This window comes from Wolffia australiana, chromosome 6 (genome assembly GCF_029677425.1).
Source record: "Wolffia australiana isolate 7733 chromosome 6, ASM2967742v1".
Taxonomy (NCBI): Eukaryota; Viridiplantae; Streptophyta; class Magnoliopsida; order Alismatales; family Araceae; genus Wolffia; species Wolffia australiana.
This window is the reverse complement of record NC_135840.1, coordinates 7,003,704-7,022,500: the sequence shown is the minus strand read 5'-3', so window position 1 is coordinate 7,022,500 and position 18,797 is coordinate 7,003,704. Positions and strand designations below refer to the sequence as shown.

The following is an 18,797-nucleotide window of genomic DNA, read 5'->3' as shown; positions in this document are numbered from 1 at the left end:
ACCACGGTGGAATCCACCTGGCTACCACGTCAGCACTTGACCATTGCTGACAAAAAAAATAAGAAGACGCCACTTGGCGTCTTCTTATTGGTTCGTGCTATTTTTTGAACAAGTATGAAAGTTCATGCTGGCTGGCTGACAAAAACGGGAGTTCATGCTGATACGTAGTATTCCCCCTTTTTTCTTTATCCTTTGCATTGAAAGAGCAGATAAAAAATGATATGATTCTACCTCAGGCACCCTTGAATATAGCGGACCATCCCTTGGAGGGTATTTTTAAAGGGGTTATATCACGGTGTGGCCCGAACTTTTTCGAAAATTCGAGTTACAGCCCTTACTTTTTTTTTGCCGCGACACAGCCCGAAGTCCCATTTGGTCCGCAGCCTGTAACGTGGAGTCTACGTGGCTGCCAGGTGGAGTTCCGGCGGAGTCCACCTAGGCGGAATCCACGTGGCAGCCGCGTGGATTCCACCTCACTGCGCGATTTGAAGAAAGAAAGATTTTAGCCCGCCCAATGTGAGTCACCCGGGAGAGAGCTGAGAAAGGCGACGAAGGAGAAGGAGACGGTGGAGAAGGAGGAAGAAAGGGCGCGAGGGAGAAGGGGCTTCTTCTTGGCTACGGGAATCGTTGCGAGCTTCTTCCTGGCTACAGGAGTTCCACGAGGTAGGGTTTACTGCTTTTTTAGCTATGTGTAACTTTCTCTATCTCTCTCTAGATTTCATGGTTTACTGCTTTTTTAGCTACGTGTGGGTTGCTTTCTCTCTCTCTCTAGATGGACATACATTACTGCTTCTCAAAATACCGATGATCTTCTATCTTTATCTTGAAGCCCATATTTTATTGCTCTCTCTTCGATTCATGTAACTTTTTGTGTCTCCCTCTAGATTTCATGGTTTATCGCATTCTTTAGCTACATGTGGGTTTCTTTCTCTCTCTCCAGATGGACATGCATTACTGCTTCTCAAAATACCGATGATCTTCTCTCTTTCTCTTGAAGCCCATGTGTAACTTTCTCTGTCAATTTTAAGATCTTGTTCAATGACTTTTGAAAGTTCTTATCTCTGTCCCTCTCTTAAATAAAGATTACCCAGGGCTGCTATTAATTTTTAGCATTCTGTTCAGTAACATTTGGAAAGCTGTGCAGTCTCTCTCCCTTTAATGAAGACTACCTTGGGCTGTTTGGTTGTCTCTATGTAAAACTTTCAAACTCCATTCTTGCAGCTTTCTCTCATTTTTCACATCTTGTTTAATGACAGTTGAAAATTTTGCGATCTCTTTCTCTCTTAAAGGAAGATTTCCTTGAGTTGCTCTTTTGATTAACAAGACATTGGGAAATTGCAGTCTCTCTCTTAAATGAAGATTCGCTTGGGCTGTTGTTTTTTGTCTCCGTGTAAAACTTGCAGACTACATTCGTTTAAATTTCTCTTTCAGTTTTGACATCTTGTTCAATGACATTTGGATAATTTTAGTCTCTCTCTCTCTTCATTGAAGATTATTTATGACTGTTACTTTTGCCTTCATGTAGAACTTTCACACTCCACTCATGTAACTTTCTCTATCAGTTTAAACATCTCATACAATGGCATTTCAAAATTTCAGTTCCTCTCTGCCATATATGATGTTTCACGGTGAGCTGCGTTTTTGACTCGGTGTAAAGTTAACTTTCTCTCTCTTCTTTTCATCTTACCATGTTTATTTTTAAATTTGTGTCGTTCTCTCTCTTGCATTCGTATAAGTTATCTCTCCCGCATTTCCTTTCTCTCGCTTGGTATAAATGTTTTGAGTTCACTCGTGCAATTCTCTCTTATTATGTGTATCATTATTCTCTCTCTCTCTCTCTTTATATCTCTTGGATGAATAAGATTATTTTCATGACAAAGATGTTGGTGTTTCTCTATTGATCACGGAGGATATGGTGTTTCTTTCTCATACTTATTGGTGAGAACAAGAAGTGTGATCCCTATTTAATTTATTTTGAATTTTTTTTGCTTTATGTTATGAAAAATATGAAGAGTTGTCCTCTTCTCATCATAGTCATCTATTTTTTGCGCTTTTAGGCGTTCTTCTCTTCTTCGACAGTGGACGCTTGGATTCAAGTAATGTAAGATTTTATTATCTCTATTTGTCCTGCACGTCTTATAATTTTAATTTTTAATTATTTCCAATGTTATTTGAGATATATTTTCACATCGCAATACTAACCCTCTTCGCGTTGATGATTCAAATTATTTCTAAAATTGGTAATGTACTTTTTTTGGCGTTGAACTCTCTGCAGAGTTATAAATATGTCTGTGGGTTGTATAATCTTTTTATAAAACCTGCATGACGAAAATTTATGGTGTTAATGCATGTTCTATTACTATTTACCATCCGTCACTTAACAGGGCCGATGACGAGTGCAAGGTGTTCGGTTTTGAGTATAATAGCGATGATGACTCAGAATATGATATCTGTAAGGAAGTTGAGGAAAGTGACGTGTATTTAAGTGCACCAGACGAATATTCCAGTGAGGAATGGAATGACGAATTGGTAGATCATAGCGAGTATGACGATTCAGAGGATGATATGTTAACCCCGATGGTACGATGGCGATGATGAAAATCGAAGGTACAGACACAGGGGCAATACGTATGATCCGAGATGCCCCAATGAGAGTTTTATATTTCAAGTGGGCATGAAGTTTGAATCGGCGTCGCAATTTAGGGCAGCTGTGAAGGACCACGCTATTTGGAACGGATTCAACATCACTTTTCCGAGGTCCGGTGACCGGAAAGTGGAGGTCGTCTGCAAGGGAAACTGTCCGTGGAGGATATATGCTAGTTTGGATGCTAGGAGAGAGGCTTTTGTTGTGAAAATGCTTAATGATACTCATATGTGCAGCAGGACGCCGAGGAATAGCCAAGCTGATTATCACTGGGTTGCGAAACACTTCTTGGAGAAAATTCGAATGAATTTGGATATGAAGGTGACAGATATGATGCGGGAAATAAATGATCTGTTCGGAATCACTGTTTCAAAACAAACATGCTATAGAGCCAGAGCCGAGGCGTGCACGAAGCTTCTAGGAACATTGGACGACCATTACCACATGCTTCCCGCATATGTTGCCGAGTTAAAGAGGGTAAATAGGCGTGGTACTTTTGAGCTGGTTCTCGATAGAGCGACCCCAGATTCCTTGGTTAGGTTTAAGAGGCTCTACATATGTTTTGATTCGATAGCAAGAGGGTTCCTTAAGGCTGTAGACGAGTCATTGGAATGGACGGATGTTTTTTGAAGACCGAACTGAAAGGCCAACTATTGAGTGCTGTCGGCAAGGACGGGAATAATCAAATGTTCCCCATCACCTGGGCGGTAGTTGAAGGTGAAAATCAATCTTCGTGGGCGTGGTTTATTCAGCTACTGATGAATGATCTAGGAATGGTGGACGGAAATGGCTGGACGATTATTAGCGATCGCTTACTAGAAGATTATTTCTTTGGACTCTTATCGCTTACTGTTAGACACGTGTAGTACATTCCTAGATCGTATACCAACTAGCTTACACTTATGGTATCCCGCCAATGAATGGCAAAAACCTATGGAGTGAAGTTGATGGGAGCTATGTATTCCCTCCTCTTGTGAGGAGACAACCTAGAAGGCCCAAGCTGAAGAGGAGGATTGACGTCGCTGAGAAAGAACCCACAGTACATAGATTTTTGAGGAGAGGCCTGCACATGACGTGCTCCCTCTACCACCAAGTTGGGCATAATCGGAAGACATGTACCCAACCAAAAATGGAAGCTGGAGGCCAGGTACAGTTTCAATTTTATGTCTAACTTTGTTTACATGTGTCATCGTTTTTTTCCGAATGTTAACCAATTAACTTGTTTCACTAATCATGCAGGGATCTCAGGAAGCTACATATATGCCAATTGTCGAAGACCATCGACGGTAAAGTTGCAATTCGGCTATGAAACGAAACGCGCTCAAGCTTATTAATCGCTCGCCCTAAACAAACATTTGTAGAACATGATTCAGTTCTCGGTTGATGATACAAACTTTGTTATCCAATTCCACAGAATTCTCGTTCATGTTCGCCGTTCTGAATCGCCGTTGATTAATCCATGCATTTCGGTACTTATTCGTCCTTCCTGTTCGCCCTTCTTCTTCGTCGTGGCCCATGTTTTCACAGTAAAACAATAGGTTCTTACGAACTAAATCGGCCAGTGTCATGCCTACTTATAGTACGTATTCTCCAATAAACCAAGAAATTGTCTTCCAATAAAACATATTTCATTATGTTCCTCGCGACCTCAAAATTGAGTCACAGAACAGAATATAATTCACAAGTCTGCGAAAATGATACGTCCTCATTCACAATTTGATACAAGTGATCCATCATGCTTGCGAGATGTCGGCAAAATTGATATGGCCTCATTGAACGCCCGGGGCACATCAAAGGGGGCGGGAAGGGTCGAGCCAAGCAGTCCACCTCCGGGCCACCTCCGGTCCGTGCTGGGTCAACCTCCAGGCATGGTCGAGCTGCATGCTCCCCGTCATTAGCTCTCTGATAAGCTGATAAGCTGCATGCTCCCCGTCATTTCAATGCCTCCTTCACCGTCCCCTGCTCTCACCCAGCAAGAACATATTTTAAATTCAAATTGCCAATCAAGAATAATGTTTAACTTTATTGAAATGCTGTTTATTAATAATAAATGCATGGTGCAATATAGTTGTTCGTCTCACCTAGCACAGAATGCAGCCCGGCTGTGGGGAACTCAGTCTCCTACGTCTGGGAAAGGCAGGAGAAGTTATTCTGAGGTGTTTCTCCTTTTTTGATTGATTCTGCTTTCTTCTGGAGGGCTTGGCGTTCCTCAAGGTAATTTCTAGCAACAACATCTTCAAAGGTGCTCGACAAACCATGGGAGATTTATGATCTTTCTTTTGCCTATATTGCTGCAACTGAATAGAAATGAGGATAAAAAATGAGAAAAATAGCATGAAATATCCGTAAAGAGCAAGAAACTAATGCTTGGGACAATGAAAAAGCAACATGAAAGGGAATTGGGGCAAGAAAAACCTTCTTCCGTCCGGCGGCTAATAGATTCATCGTGTTCTTCTTTCTTTCCATTAGATCTTGCAGCATGGGCCAAGAGGGAACCGGGGGGTCAACGATTCAATCCTCACAAGAATCTGCTCTGCAAAGAGACCCACCAATTAAAGAAGCAAGAAATTGAATCCTGAAGCAGACTAAATCCATGACGACCGCAAGAGAAAAGGCACAGATCTACCAAGAGAAAGTGAAAAAAGTGATGCTTCTGTCCAAATCTTCCCGCACAAAAAAAGTGAAAGGTTTAATCACGTGCATTATCCAGCTAAACAGAAAAGAAGACGCTTGCTTTGTTTACCTGCAGAATTTGATTTGCTTCCTCCGACGACTTCTTCAGACCACGCCGCATCCTGGCTTCCATGTCCTGAAGCTCTTGATTTAGAGATCCACATTCTACCTGAAATAGCCAATGGAGTTCACTGGAGGTTCAAACCCACATGAAGGGTGCTACATCAAAAAATGAAGAGAGAAAAAAGGGCATCCAACCTCAAGAAGAGCAACTTTGTGTTCCAAATCCATTGCCTTTGATATGCTTTCATCTGCAGACCTCTGAAAATTGATCAGTCAGTAGTAGGATTGGCAGGCCAAAATAGACAAATTCAGAGACAAATGAGAAAGCTCTAACCCAATTAAAAATAACCTCTTCAATCAACTCATAAAGACACACAACTGGCTTATTTTATCATAAGGTACACAGGAACTGATAGCGACCACGATACAGGTCTTTAGTGAAGAAGGAAGTACTTGAAGAAAAGGAAGCCCTACTTATGGATAGATAGAGACTGAGGCAGGTTAAACACAGTTGGTACAATGGCAGTGCAGGTCCGTATCAACGCCTGAATACTTCCTAGGAAGCTTTTGCGGTATTGACTAGGCCCATGCATATGGAGCCTCTCCCATATTGGCCAGCCCTCTACACAATCTCTCCTGCTTATTCTTCCCCCCCCCCTTCTTCTAGCTGAATCAGACCCAATGAATGCATCACGTGCATGTTCTTCATTGAGGGGCTACATGTATTTATTGAGTATTAGCCTACGGACAAAAGACGTAAATAACATGGAGGGGCCGGGATCATATCAGAAATCTCTCTGTATTGTTTTAATTTAAGTAAATTCATTATAATTGATCATATATGCATAACCTGGCTGTAAAGCACCACAATAATCACAGATATTATAATGCATATTTATATTAGGCATTCTCGAAACTTGTAATATCATTTATTATGTCAACTTAACTGCTTACTAGTTACAATGGGCACACTAGAGAAACATTGAGACGTGGAAGAATTTTGAATGCGCAGAGCAAAATGGTCAGAATGACCCAAAGAGAATTCACATTATACAAGAGCGGTGGCCACTTCATCAGCACATACACCTAGATACCTTCAAATGGAATATCAGAATGACGTACCTGCATTCTTACAAGTGCATTTGAGGCCTCCACAGCTCTGTGTTCCAATTCAACTTCTCTTTCTAAGGCTGCCTTCAAAAATAAAATGTGTAAAATTAAACCAAGAAACAGAAACAAAGAAGTGAACAGAAGACATTCTCATAGATGCTGCTTAGACCATCTTGGTGGCATTATGCGCTGTCCTCTCTTCTTCTGCTCTGCGCTCAGCTGCAGCGAGCTCTTCACGAAGCGCCTGGCGAATAAAATAAGATTGTCAGAGAAGAAAGAGAAGACGAGAAATATGACGAACAGAAGAGTCAAAGAATATTTTGCAGTTCAAAAAATATCGTTAGTCTCAAGTATAGTTTAAAAAATAATAGAGGCAGTGAACTACCTGTATCACCCTTGTCTCACTAAGTTCACGGCCTCTCATCAAAGCATCCATATTTTCCTGGTTCAAAATGGGAAGTTCTGCAAATGAGATCTTTTCGAATCATTACATGAATTATTAGAAGAACGCACTAAAATGAACGATAATTGTTTCAATCAGTTGAGCCAAAGCCAAAGAACAGTCCTACAAAGGGAGACACTAGTGTAATCTAAGAGTGGAGTTAGTTTAATATCAAGGAGCACTCTATCAAGTGAGTCCATATGTTGCATCCGAGGTTCATATTTAATATGGGGAAAAGTTCATTCAAAAGTGCTCCACAAAACCCTGTGGAGGCAATTGACAGAAAAAGTATAGATGTCTCTTGGATGGTGGAGCCGTCTTAAAATGTAATTCATAAGCTACAAAGGAAAAAGAGTAAAGACAGGAAACCTGTAAGGACACAAGTTTTCCTTCTGCTGTTGATACTTGTTTCTTGAAAGCGTCTATAGAACCAACAAGCTTCTCGATTTCTGCATTTTTAGCGGTCAGCGCATCACCCATACTTGACTCCACTTTACTCATTTCCATTTGGGCCAATAATAAATCTTGTTCTAGCTGTTTGATGGAAGCTTCATATGAACTACTGGGTCCTCGCTGATAAACAGCAGATAAAAAGTAAAAAGAAGTTATTTGAAGAATCTACATTTGCGCAAGTATGGAAGCAAATCCGTCGTTGAAGAATCTACCTCTCTCATGAGGAGTTCTTCCAATTGAGCGTTCTCAGCCTTGTACTCCTGAAGCCGAGATGATAGCCCGGCACAAACCTGTTTCCAAGCATTAGTTAGGACATCAAGGTGAGAAGACTGACATTGTGACGTTAAATGAATAAAATAAATGGAAATAACTATGGTCAGAACGTAAAAACGAACGGCTGGCTCCTAAAATAAGGTGCGAAAATTTGGGGAAGAGGATAGGAAAATAATATGCTGAAGATAAAAGAAAGAACTGAGCTGAGACTGAAGATATTTTTTCAGCAATGTTCCCTGCCGGGTGGCATTGGCATTATATTATGCACAGAAGATATCAAAAGTAGAGGACGCACACTCAACCAACAAATGAAATTTTTTGGATTTAGTCTAGAAATGTACAAGGGAAAACAAGAAACAAGTCAATAAAAGGTTAAGAGTACACAGCCAACTCACCCTTGCTAGTCTTGCTTCTTTTGATTGACCAGTAGAGACTGCACTTTTTACCAAAAACTGTGCCTGACAACAAGAAATATCATTGTTTAGCAGCAAAAGGCTCAAATTCATCAAAGTCAATACGTTGGATAAAATGTTTCTTATTTTGTGCTAAACAATGTTAGAAAACTATGCTAGTGATTCTTGTGAATCAAAGCCAATTTTCCAAAGTATTTGGCTTTGAATCTAGAATCGAATAACAGCATTTTAAATACAATTTAAAGTTCATTTTAGAATCATCCATGAATTCATTTAATCATTCAAATTCCAATGCCAACAAACGGAAAGAGATAAACGAACCTCGTCAAGCTGTTCAAGCAATTTCTCAGGCATTCTGTCACTTTTATGGTCATGTATCTTATTGGTGCCTGAAGTATCCACCGGCTCAAACGCATGATCATTATCCTTCCCTTTCCAGATGCTTTCTTTTTTCCCCTGATCCACCTCCAAGTTATCTTGGCCAACATTTGAGTTATCTTGGTCATAGATCTCCTTATCTTGTTGGGGAGCATTGCCCTCTTTGGGATCAGATTCGTCAGATGATGTCCTTGTCATTTCTGAAATTTCTCTAGGTTCTTCGCTGCTACTAACAAAATTATCAACAGATGATGCCACTTTGACATCATTATCGGAAGTCAGTGTTCTTCCCAAAGCAAAAAAGAATCGGCGAGGAAGAAGAATTGAAGACCAAATTTCAATGAACCCTAGAACAGCAAGCGCAAATGAACGAATGGGTATGGAAGAGCATGAATTTAGCTCGCCCATCTCCTCTTTATCCCAGGGCACCTCCGTGGCCCGAGAGCAGGCGTTGATGACGGTGTTGTTGGTGAGGACCGTCGACGTGACAGAGTAGGGCGGCCGCTTCAGCCGATCGAGGAGGGCGAGGGCGAGGGTGTGCTCGCAACGATTCCGGCGCCAACGACGTTGATCAGCGCGGAAGCCCCTTCTCCCTCGCGCCCTTTCTTCCTCCTTCTCCACCGTCTCCTTCTCCTTCGTCGCCTTTCTCAGCTCTCTCCCGGGTGACTCACATTGGGCGGGCTAAAATCTTTCTTTCTTCAAATCGCGCAGTGACGTGGAATCCACACGGCTGCCACGTGGATTCCGCCTAGGTGGACTCCGCCGGAACTCCACCTGGCAGCCACGTAGACTCCACGTCACAGGCTGCGGACCAAATGGGACTTCAGGCTGTATCGCGGCAAAAAAAAAGTAAGGGCTGTAACTCGAATTTTTGAAAAAGTTCGGGCCACACCGTGATATAACCCCATTTTTAAAAGATCATCTACCCCAGAGTTTACTGTTGATCTAGAATGTCTGATGTATAGGCCATTCTATATTGGTTGAGCGGACCATATCGCGGAAAAATCACAAAATGATAATTCTGAAATTGATGAAAAATAGATCTATAGTGGCAAAGGAAGTCTTGTAACAATTATTGAACCAAAAGAGGGTCGATCCTCTTCTCCTAAAAGTTGTAATGATTTATTGTTCTCTCGAATATACTGAACGACTTAAGTAGTTTTTAACCATAACTAAAACTACTTATGATAATTGGAGTTTTATGTTTATTTTGTTGTTGTCTTTTTCAAAATATCAACAAGATCCATCAATTATATTCTCTCCTAAAAATGACGATTCAAAGTTGGATGAAAAAGGCCCTAATCAGATTTAAACCGATGATTTATCCCTTCCATGGCGTTACTCTGCCACTGACTTTAAAGGGCATAAAATTAAGGAAATTATCAATTTTCCATTCTGATTTTACTTTACCTTAGCCTTATACGTCTATGCATTACGCCTACAATGGCCCAAACTTAAGACTACCTTCAACAGTTTGTGTAACCATAAATAGAATTTCACTGATTAAGATCAGTTGACTTTGTATACCCTCCGTTCTAGGTGTATAGGTACCTATCCATGAACAATAAATTATATAGATTACAAAGTAAAGGATTTAAGTGCTAAGTCAAGACTCCAAGAAAGTTCGTTAAAAATTGTTTACGCTCGCAAGAAGAAAGCCGTCCAAAATTGTTGAGAAATTGTTGACCATCTTTAACAAATGACTGGACGACGATTTGCTGATAATGACAAAATGTGCACGAACGGATTGTTCATCTTTTCTCCAGCCTTAATTTGACTCTGGGGGACCTTTCACGGACGCGTGCCCTGAACGCGCTTTCACTGCTGGCTAAGACTAGCTGTCCTCTACTACAACACCCATGCGGCGAATAGACAAAGAGTTATAATACCCCGGCACGTCACCGCGTTGCCGAGCATCAATGCTTGAATATCCGTGGAAAAAACAACGGTTCCTTCATAAATGGACATTAACGTGGACGGAAATGGAGAGCGCCCCCATCAAGCCCTACGTCAGACGCCGCCGTGGCCACTTACAGAGACCGTGGCCACTTCCAGGTTCTCCCTTTCTCATCCGGGCCCAGCCAGGTTGTCCCTTGCCCTCATGCTCTCTTTTTTATTCGTTTCCATTCCATTGCTCTCTTCTTCTCTATCTACCTCTGGTCTGGGTAACGTGTCAAAGATGGTTTAATATTAAGATTCAGGAATATTTATTGCAAAGAATAACATAAGTATTAGGAAGTTTCAAATAAACCACCTGTATATACTATACATCTCATGAGAACATCTGCGGGCTGCTGCAATGACATATCTCAATTAAGCAATTATCAGAGTTCAACCAAATATCCTGATTACACTCTATCGATGTAATTTTAGACTGTGAAACTTATTGATGTTACTGTGAAAGATAGTCGACACGTGTCGGCATCGAATAGGCAATCTAGATAGGATTTCATTCGGTGGCTAGGATTAACCATAGGTGGGATTAAATGTGGATATGACTGAACATAGGTATGATTGAAAATAGACTGGAGTAAAGATAAAGGAGGTAGAATATCCGTAGGATTAAATGTAAAAAGGACAAAACAACGATGATATTTGACCATGGTGCTAGGTTAATGTAGGGTAATCTAGGTTAATGCTATGTTAAGCTCCAGCTGTAAACATCGGACCTTGCTTGAGAGAGTGAAAGAGGTCGGTAGAAGAAGAGAAGAGAGAGAAGAGAGAGAGAGAGAGAGCGAGAGAAAAACGAGATGAATCTTAAATCTCTTATTTTCCTCACATTTCATCTTTAACATTGGTTCGTATTTATATAGGTCATGATTATACTATATATAGTTATTCTTTTTAAACCATAGCCCTTATAACTAGTATAACGGATATGGTTATAAGGGCTATGGTTAGAAATGTCTTGGCCGTTAGATATGTTTAAATCATAACCATTCTACCTAGTATAACAGCTATGACTTGATCTAATCCTGACCTTTGACTCCTATCTATCTTTAACTCTCTCTATGTTGAATCCTAAATGTTGGAACTTATATGCTTCCTATTTCACCTAATCTCTAACGAGCATAGGGGTACGTGTATCATTACTATTTGCTAATCTTTATTAGAGTTCCTATTGGTCCGCTGGAGAGTTTCCTTCGTTACCCTGTGCTTCGTCTTGGTTTCTTCGTGCTTCGTCTTCACCAGCTACCATTTCTCCCCTCTCCACCATGGAGCTGCAAGAGAAAGAGGGCTTCAGCATCAGTTTTCCTCCCTTTCCTCGGAGGATCTATATAGAGGTGTAGCTTTACCGCGCCTCAGAAGACAGAGGTGCCAGATGTAACTGTTGCACATACACTATGCCCCGCTGAAGACTAGACGCCACCCATCCCAGATTGCTTCGGCTTCAGGCTCGCTTCTGTTGGATAGAACTCCAGATGACAACACAAGAGCCCCTTCTCACTCACACAGAAAAAGAAAGGAAAACACTTGTTGCTGTGATTTATCTTTGGTCCACACAGGTATTTATACAACTCATGGGGCTACCACCTTGGTAGGACACTTAACTACCATTCAGTTAGAGTCACATACCTGTGATTATCTCAGCCATCCATTCAGAAACAGAAAACCTATCTTGAAACAGAAACAACAACAAAAACATACTGTTCTTGTAACAGATTCCTTCTAGATTACCTCCTTCAGCTTCACCATGGATGGACTTCTTTTGATTGATCAAAGAGGATACAAATGAGGTCGTGCAAATATTTCACACATGATAGAGGACACCAATAAGATCGTCCCAGAATTTCAGACATGATAGAGGAATGTAGAATTTAACTGTACGACTGACATTCAAATTACTGGATCTAAAATTTTGCCCAGTCAAACGAGTCTCATTGATTATATCTACTAATCAGGATATTACTACAGTACTATGGCACAGCGTGAACCATGAAAATAGACATTCCGAATTATTTCAAAGTTTTGGGTCTCGAATGGGATAGTGGGACATCAATTTACCAAAATCCAATAGATGATTTAAATTGAAGTAAACTTTTCTAACTTTCATAGGAACAAATATGAGTGAAAATTGTGACTGGTATGTTATTGGTATAATGACACGATGAATACGCACGTTACAATGACATATGGTGGTATTTTTCTATCACTAACCCTACCATGTATATGTCATAGTGACCAAACAAAACTATGCTAAGGAGTCATTAGAACTAAGATACAAGATGAAGTTCTCAAACGAGGGGCCACATAATAGAAATTTTGTTTTTAACCTTCAAATTGGTTAATGTATTTTTTCTCATTTGTCATGATCGTGTATAAAACCATGTCATTATTTTGTAATCGTATAATGATATGCAGGAAAAAGGGATACAAGAGCACTAGAGAAGCTTGGGAAGGTGATTTGAGATATTTTTTTCAATGCCTATTAAAATTTTTAAAACCTACATTATATTACCAATTACACATTATATTACCTATTTCTCCCCAGTTTTATCTGAATTCTTTTTTTGAAGAGTTATAATTTCCATATTTAATTGTGATGAAGGATGTTATGCAACAATTTTAGGTTAGACCTTTTCTATGGAGTAATAAAGTATTGGTATGCCTTTGTCAAATTAGAGTTGTATGCCCAAAACTCAACATTGTTCAACACTTTTCAGTTACAATGGAATCAAGAAATCACTTTTTTGGTTAAACATTTTAACTAAGTGCAAAGTATAATCAAATATGTGATGACACAAAACTAGTACAAGAAACTTGAATGACTGGAAACCCTGATTTCTTCCTCAGTGTTTCATAAAGAAACTTCAGTACGCATTGTATAATTACTAAAAACTTAGGCAATTTGGAAATGGATTGTGAAACAACTTCCATGGCCAGGGCTCATTTGTATGAATTAGGAATTAAGAAATTTTTTATGTTCAGAGGATAAAATGTTCTGATAAAATATTTTTTATTTCAATGACGTTTGAGAAAAAACTATATCAATTTCAAACTCTGTTTCTGGAAAAAAATTTGATCTCATGTTCAATAAGTTTCTGGGCCAATATTTTCAATCTTTAGAATATATTAGCTATTTTTAAGTTTATAAAGGTTGTGATGTTTACGATGAAATGAAGAAAACTAATAATGGATTAAATGAAAACAATTGGTTAAATGCCTACCTGATAAAGTGACTTTTAGGTGTTTTGGTTGTTGATAATTGACCTTGATTTTAAAAAATATGATTATACAGACGTGACCACGGGTCGTCTCTATCAAAAATACAGGAAATTCAGAATTTTAAACTGATATCAGGGCATGAGAAGATATATGAAGTAATAAAGGGAGGGACGTGTTAAAATAGCGAGATAAAGAGGTGATAATAAAAAATCATAGAGAGAATATGCATCATGGAAAGATGCATATTCGTAGGTAAAGAGCTGTAAGTAGTGGGGGTCAGGTGGCAGCGGCAGATGATAGGCCCATGGTCTTGGATTAGTAGGATCCATAGTAGTCACGAATCTCCTAATTTAGCCCCGATCTGGCAAAAAATTCAACATTTTTGGCTAATCAAATAATCAAATACAAAAATGATGCTGGACATCGTCGAGGACGTTGTGATGTAGGACAACTAGGGACAAACGATGACTGTGGGGATGGATAGGATAACGACGGGTAGAGGATACAGGACGGGTTTGGATGGACTGATAAAACAGACCACAGAATTCCACGCGATCAAACTCGAAACTTAAAACCGATGAAATACTGGTGGTGCAGCCCGTTCCTCGTCGAGGGTGGGAGTACTCTCTTCAACCACCGCGATGATGCCGAAGCACCAAATCCAATACTCGAATTCACGTCACGAGGGAAACTCACAATAGAGGGAATTTTAGGGAGTTCCAAATCAAATCAAATCTATCGGCGGTGGAGAATCCTCGCGGAACACTGGACGAAGAACACTTCGACACCAAAGAGTTCAGGCGTACTTCGGCACCGTAGTGCATTAAGAGGTTGCGGAGAATTCCCATCGTGACGAGACTGGGCGATTCCAGGCGTTGAATGGCCCATTAGACGAGAGGGTCTGGGTGTTCCGGGTGTTGTACGGCCCTGGCAAAGAGCGTGACGGACGAGTGCAGACACGAACAGGGCTGGCGTGCACGGGCACCGGTGTGGGTGGTTCACCTTGGGCGGCCCTACGCGGGTGGCCTTGGGTGGCTTGGGGCTGCCCTAGGTGGCAGCCTTGGGCGGGCTGCCTTGGGCGGCCCTAGGCGGCAGCCTTGGGCTGTGCCGGACGTCAACCTTGGGCGGCCTAGGGCGGGCTGCCTTGGGCGGCCTTGGGCGGCGGCCTTGGGCTGTCCGGGACGTCAACCTTGGGCGGCCTAGGGCGGGCTGCCTTGGGCAGTCCTTGGCGACAGCCTTGGGCAGCCTAGGGCAGGCTGCCTTGGGCGGCCCTAGGCAACGGCCTTGGGCTGTCTTGGGCGGCAGCCTTGGGCGGCCTAGGGCGGGCTGCCTTGGGCGGCCCTGAGCAGCGGCCTTAGGCCGCCCTAGGCGGGCGCCTTGGGCGGCCTAGGGCGGGCTGCGTTGGGCAGTCCTGGGTGGTGGCCTTGGGCTGTCCTGGCGGCAGCCTTAGGCAGCCCTGGGCGGGCGCCTTGATTGTCCTGGGCGGCCCTAGGCGAGAGGCCTAGGGTTGTCCTAGGCGGCAGCCTTGGGTGGCCCTGGGTGGGCGGCCTAGGGCTGTTCTGGGCGGCGGCCTTGGGCGGCCCTGGGCGGGCGCCTTGGCTGTCCTGGGCGGCAGCCTTGGGTGGCCCTAGGCGGGGTTGGTAGAAGGTAGAAGAGGAGAAAGAAAGGGAAGGAAGAGGAAGAGAGGAGAGTGACAAGAGGGAAAGAGAGAAAGAGAGAGATGGAGAGGGGAAACAAGGAAGGGGCGGAGGGCGGCCGACGACGACGGTAGGGGTGGAGAAGTGATAGGGGAGACTGGGCAGTCCTCCAAGAAGAGTTAAAACAAACTCAATTCTTGAATAATGACTGCCTAACTGTTTCTTGAATCATTGGCCTATACATATAAGCCTTGGAGGAAAGAGAAAATACAGTTAAAAGAAATAAAATAAAGATGAGCGACGTGATGAGCGGCGTGGTTTCGCGTCACGTCAAGGGGCAGTTCTTGGATCTGCCTTTGGCGACATGTCAAGACGCGTGAGGGGGCCTGCGTGGGTGGAGACGTGCTTGATGCTGGCATGTTGACTTGATCCGGTGACGATGGCGGCATGTCTTCAGTGGTAGCGTTGACTTCAGATGACGGTGGTGACGGGTCCAGTGTCGATGCGTTGACGTCATCACCACCACGTTGTCTGACAGAGTATTGAGACGATACTTTGATGCCAAGATGATGTCGGACGTCATCGACGACGTCGTCTGGTCAGGTTTCGAGACAATGCTTTGATACCAAGATAATACCAAACATCATCAAGGATGTCGTTCGGTCAGGTATCGAGACGATGCTAAGATACCAAAATTATGCCAGACGTCGTCAGGGACGTCGTCCAGTTGGATATCAAGACAATGCTCTAATACAAAAATGATGTTGAATGTCATTGGGGACGTCGTCCGATCGGGTACCAAGACAATGCTCTGATACCAAGATGATGCAGGACAACGTCGGTGACATCATCCCGAGGGTATCGAGATGATGCTCAAATATCAGGGTGACAGCGGACGTCGTCGAAAACATTGTTCGTCTGATATGGATTTGCAGAGATGCGACTACGTGATGGGAAGGCTCCTAGGCAAATGTATGTGCAGGCCCCGACTCGTGGGGTTCGACAAGTTTCGGGCTCCGGGGTTGGCAACCGATGACGGTGATGGTGACCTCTTGACCTTCATTGAAGTGACGACGATGTCAATGGCAACGGACTGAGTCCATGGGTGCTCTCACGTAACGGAAGGGCTCGGCTCGTACCTAGGGAAGATGCCTGGTAGATCCTCTCACGTCCGTTTATTCTCTCACCTACTCTAACCCGAGCACGGTGGAGTGCAATCAAAAGATATAATACAAAAGATAAATTAACTGGCAAGCGAAGGGAACAAGGTACCTTTGGAGTCGCGACATCCTGATGGCGCGTCACCACCGGTCGTCATCGAGCCAGCAGAAGAGGAGCAGCAGGACTTCCCCGACTCAGCACCCGAGGAGCCGGCACTACCCAGCTCGCCACCGAGACGAGTCCAGCCACCACGACGAGCCGCCGCAGCAACACGGGATCCCGCATTCCGTTACTCGGCATGACGCGGACGCCGACCACCGGAGCACACTGTTACAGTCGGTTACTTTATCTTATAGTTTTTCCCTTTATTCGTATTGTCGTGTAGCGGGGGAAGGGCCCGTAGGCGGAACCCTTTTCCCCCTTTTTCTTTTATGTTGGGCCTGACAAGCCCGTTTCCTATTTCCTTGCTTATTTTCTCTCCTTTTTTCTTTTGTGTTATTGGACTAAGGAAGGGCCATCTCACCCATATATAAGGGGAAGAGGTGGGCGCTTCCCTTACCTTGACCTAATTTTTGAAGAATTGCACTTTGAGAAAGAAGGGTCAGGTCGTGGAGAAGAAGAGAAGAAAGAAGAAGAAGAGGAGAAAGAAGAAGAAGAAGAGAGGAAGAAGAGAAGGGAGAGGAAGGAAAGGGAAGAAGAAGGAAAGGGAGAGGAAGGAGGAAGGGGAGCCGCCGCCGCCGCCGCCGTCGCGCGCCGCCCCCATACGCCGCCGCTGCGCGCGCGCCCGAGCGCCACCTGCCGCTTCAGCGCCGCCGCGCGCCCGCCGCCGCGCGCCCGCCGCCGCGCGCCCGCCGCCGCGCCGACCGCGGCCCGCCGCCGCGCCGACCGCGGCCCGCCGCCGCGCCGACCACGCCGCCGTGCCGCCCGCTGCGCGCTGCCGCCGTGCGCCGCCCCGCCGCCGGCGCCGCCGCCCTAGCTGCGCCTGCTGCGCCGCTGGTGTGCTGTGCGACACCCGCGGCGCGTGGCAACAGCGCGCGCGCCGGTGCATCGTGCGCCGTCTGCAGCGCCCGCTGGCCGTGCTCACCGGTGCCTTATGCGCCTGGCCGTGTGCCACCGTCCTCGCGACGCGCCCGCCGTCCGTGATCTGCGCGACGCTGGGGTTCCGTTCGCCACACCGACGCCGCCGCCTCGGCACCAGTCAACCTCCGGCGCCCCGACAACTCCTCCTCCGGAACCAGTTGGTACGAAGATCCGTCGCCAGCGCGACGAAGGTACTCTGCTTCACTCGCCTTTACGTCATTTATTTCCTTCAGTATCCTTTCGTATTGCCTCCACCGCGCTCGGGTTAGATAGGTGAGTGAGACAGATTGAGAGTACGACGAAACAAAGACGAGCGTCTTACCTGTCCGGTACGAGTCGGGACGCCCCGACGCGTGTGAGCATTCCAGTGGGAGTTACCCCATCCGACGGCGTGAGCGCCCTCGACCGCCTCGGGCGACTTGGAGGGCTGGTTCAACCTAGCTAGGCGACCGTCCCGCTCGGATTGGCTCTCATAGCTTGTCGGCGCATTGCACGTACCATAGTCGGACCATCATCCTCGTTATCGTCATACATGCATTTCTGTTCTCCGCATATCCATCGGTTGACGTCGTGGACGTAAATCGATTAGTTAGTGATACGACACCGAGTTCCTACCCTCGGTGACGGTCGGACGCCGTTGAGACGACGTCCGGCATCAAATTGGTATCAGAGCCCGGCTGTGGTCGCCACAGACGCCTCCGACTTCGCATCGCATCGCATCGCATCGCATCTAGTGCATCGCATCCATCGATTTTACGTGCATCCATATCGGTACCCAGGGAATGGCCGTAGAGACGCGATCCGCACGGATGGCGCAACGCGGAGGTTCTACCTCCCCTCAACGAGTCGAACCGTCGCGAGACGAGAGAGGCAACGAGATTGCCCTCTCGGGACCTCAACCGGCCTCGCCGGTTGCGGATCCTACCTTACCCCATATCGAGGACACGCCGGTCCCACCCGACGTCACGGGTGCTCCAGGCGCATCGAGATCACCGGCATCGCCCGGTGGTTCACGCCGATCCCAGCACTCCCCACGCGGCACACCGCGCGTCCTCGACGACTCCCGATCGAGTGACTACGAAGACCGGGATACCACGAGGCGACGACCACACGGGAAATCTCCCGTCGTCGAGTACTCCCCCAGAGCGACCCCTGCACGGGGTAGAGGACGAGGACGACGAAGCGCCACTCGCCAGTACCCGCCAAGAGAAGAACTTCCGGAAGACCAAGGAGCTCAACGTCGCGCATCGGCAGCTAGGACGGAGCGCTTGGAGCGGATGCTCGCCGACACCCGAGTGTCCGAG

At 44.9% G+C, this 18,797-nt stretch overlaps 3 long non-coding RNA genes across 4 annotated transcripts in view; 2 read left to right on the top strand and 1 right to left on the bottom strand.

Annotated features, from left to right (window-relative positions):
- The window catches only part of LOC144704535 (uncharacterized), a 3,109-nt gene extending 550 nt beyond the window's left edge, over positions 1 to 2,559 (top strand). Inside the window, exons 1-3 of the long non-coding RNA XR_013581832.1 lie at positions 1 to 663; positions 2,058 to 2,101; positions 2,385 to 2,559. The exon at positions 1 to 663 is cut by the window's left edge and continues 550 nt beyond it. This is a non-coding gene — a long non-coding RNA (uncharacterized LOC144704535). The remainder of the gene's footprint in view (positions 664 to 2,057; positions 2,102 to 2,384) is intronic.
- Positions 2,560 to 5,093: 2,534 nt separating this feature from the next.
- On the bottom strand, positions 5,094 to 6,578 carry LOC144704489 (uncharacterized). Of its 2 annotated transcripts, none has more exons than XR_013581825.1 (4): positions 6,503 to 6,578; positions 5,576 to 5,638; positions 5,388 to 5,486; positions 5,094 to 5,177 (listed from the first exon to the last, which is right to left on the bottom strand). It is a non-coding gene; the product is annotated as an uncharacterized LOC144704489 (long non-coding RNA). The 2 variants fall into 2 exon arrangements; XR_013581824.1 differs by having other exon boundaries at positions 5,576 to 5,628; positions 6,503 to 6,561.
- Positions 6,579 to 10,325: 3,747 nt separating this feature from the next.
- Positions 10,326 to 12,987, top strand: LOC144704910 (uncharacterized). Its single transcript, XR_013581926.1, has 2 exons — positions 10,326 to 10,534; positions 12,812 to 12,987. It is a non-coding gene; the product is annotated as an uncharacterized LOC144704910 (long non-coding RNA).
- Positions 12,988 to 18,797: the final 5,810 nt, after the last annotated feature.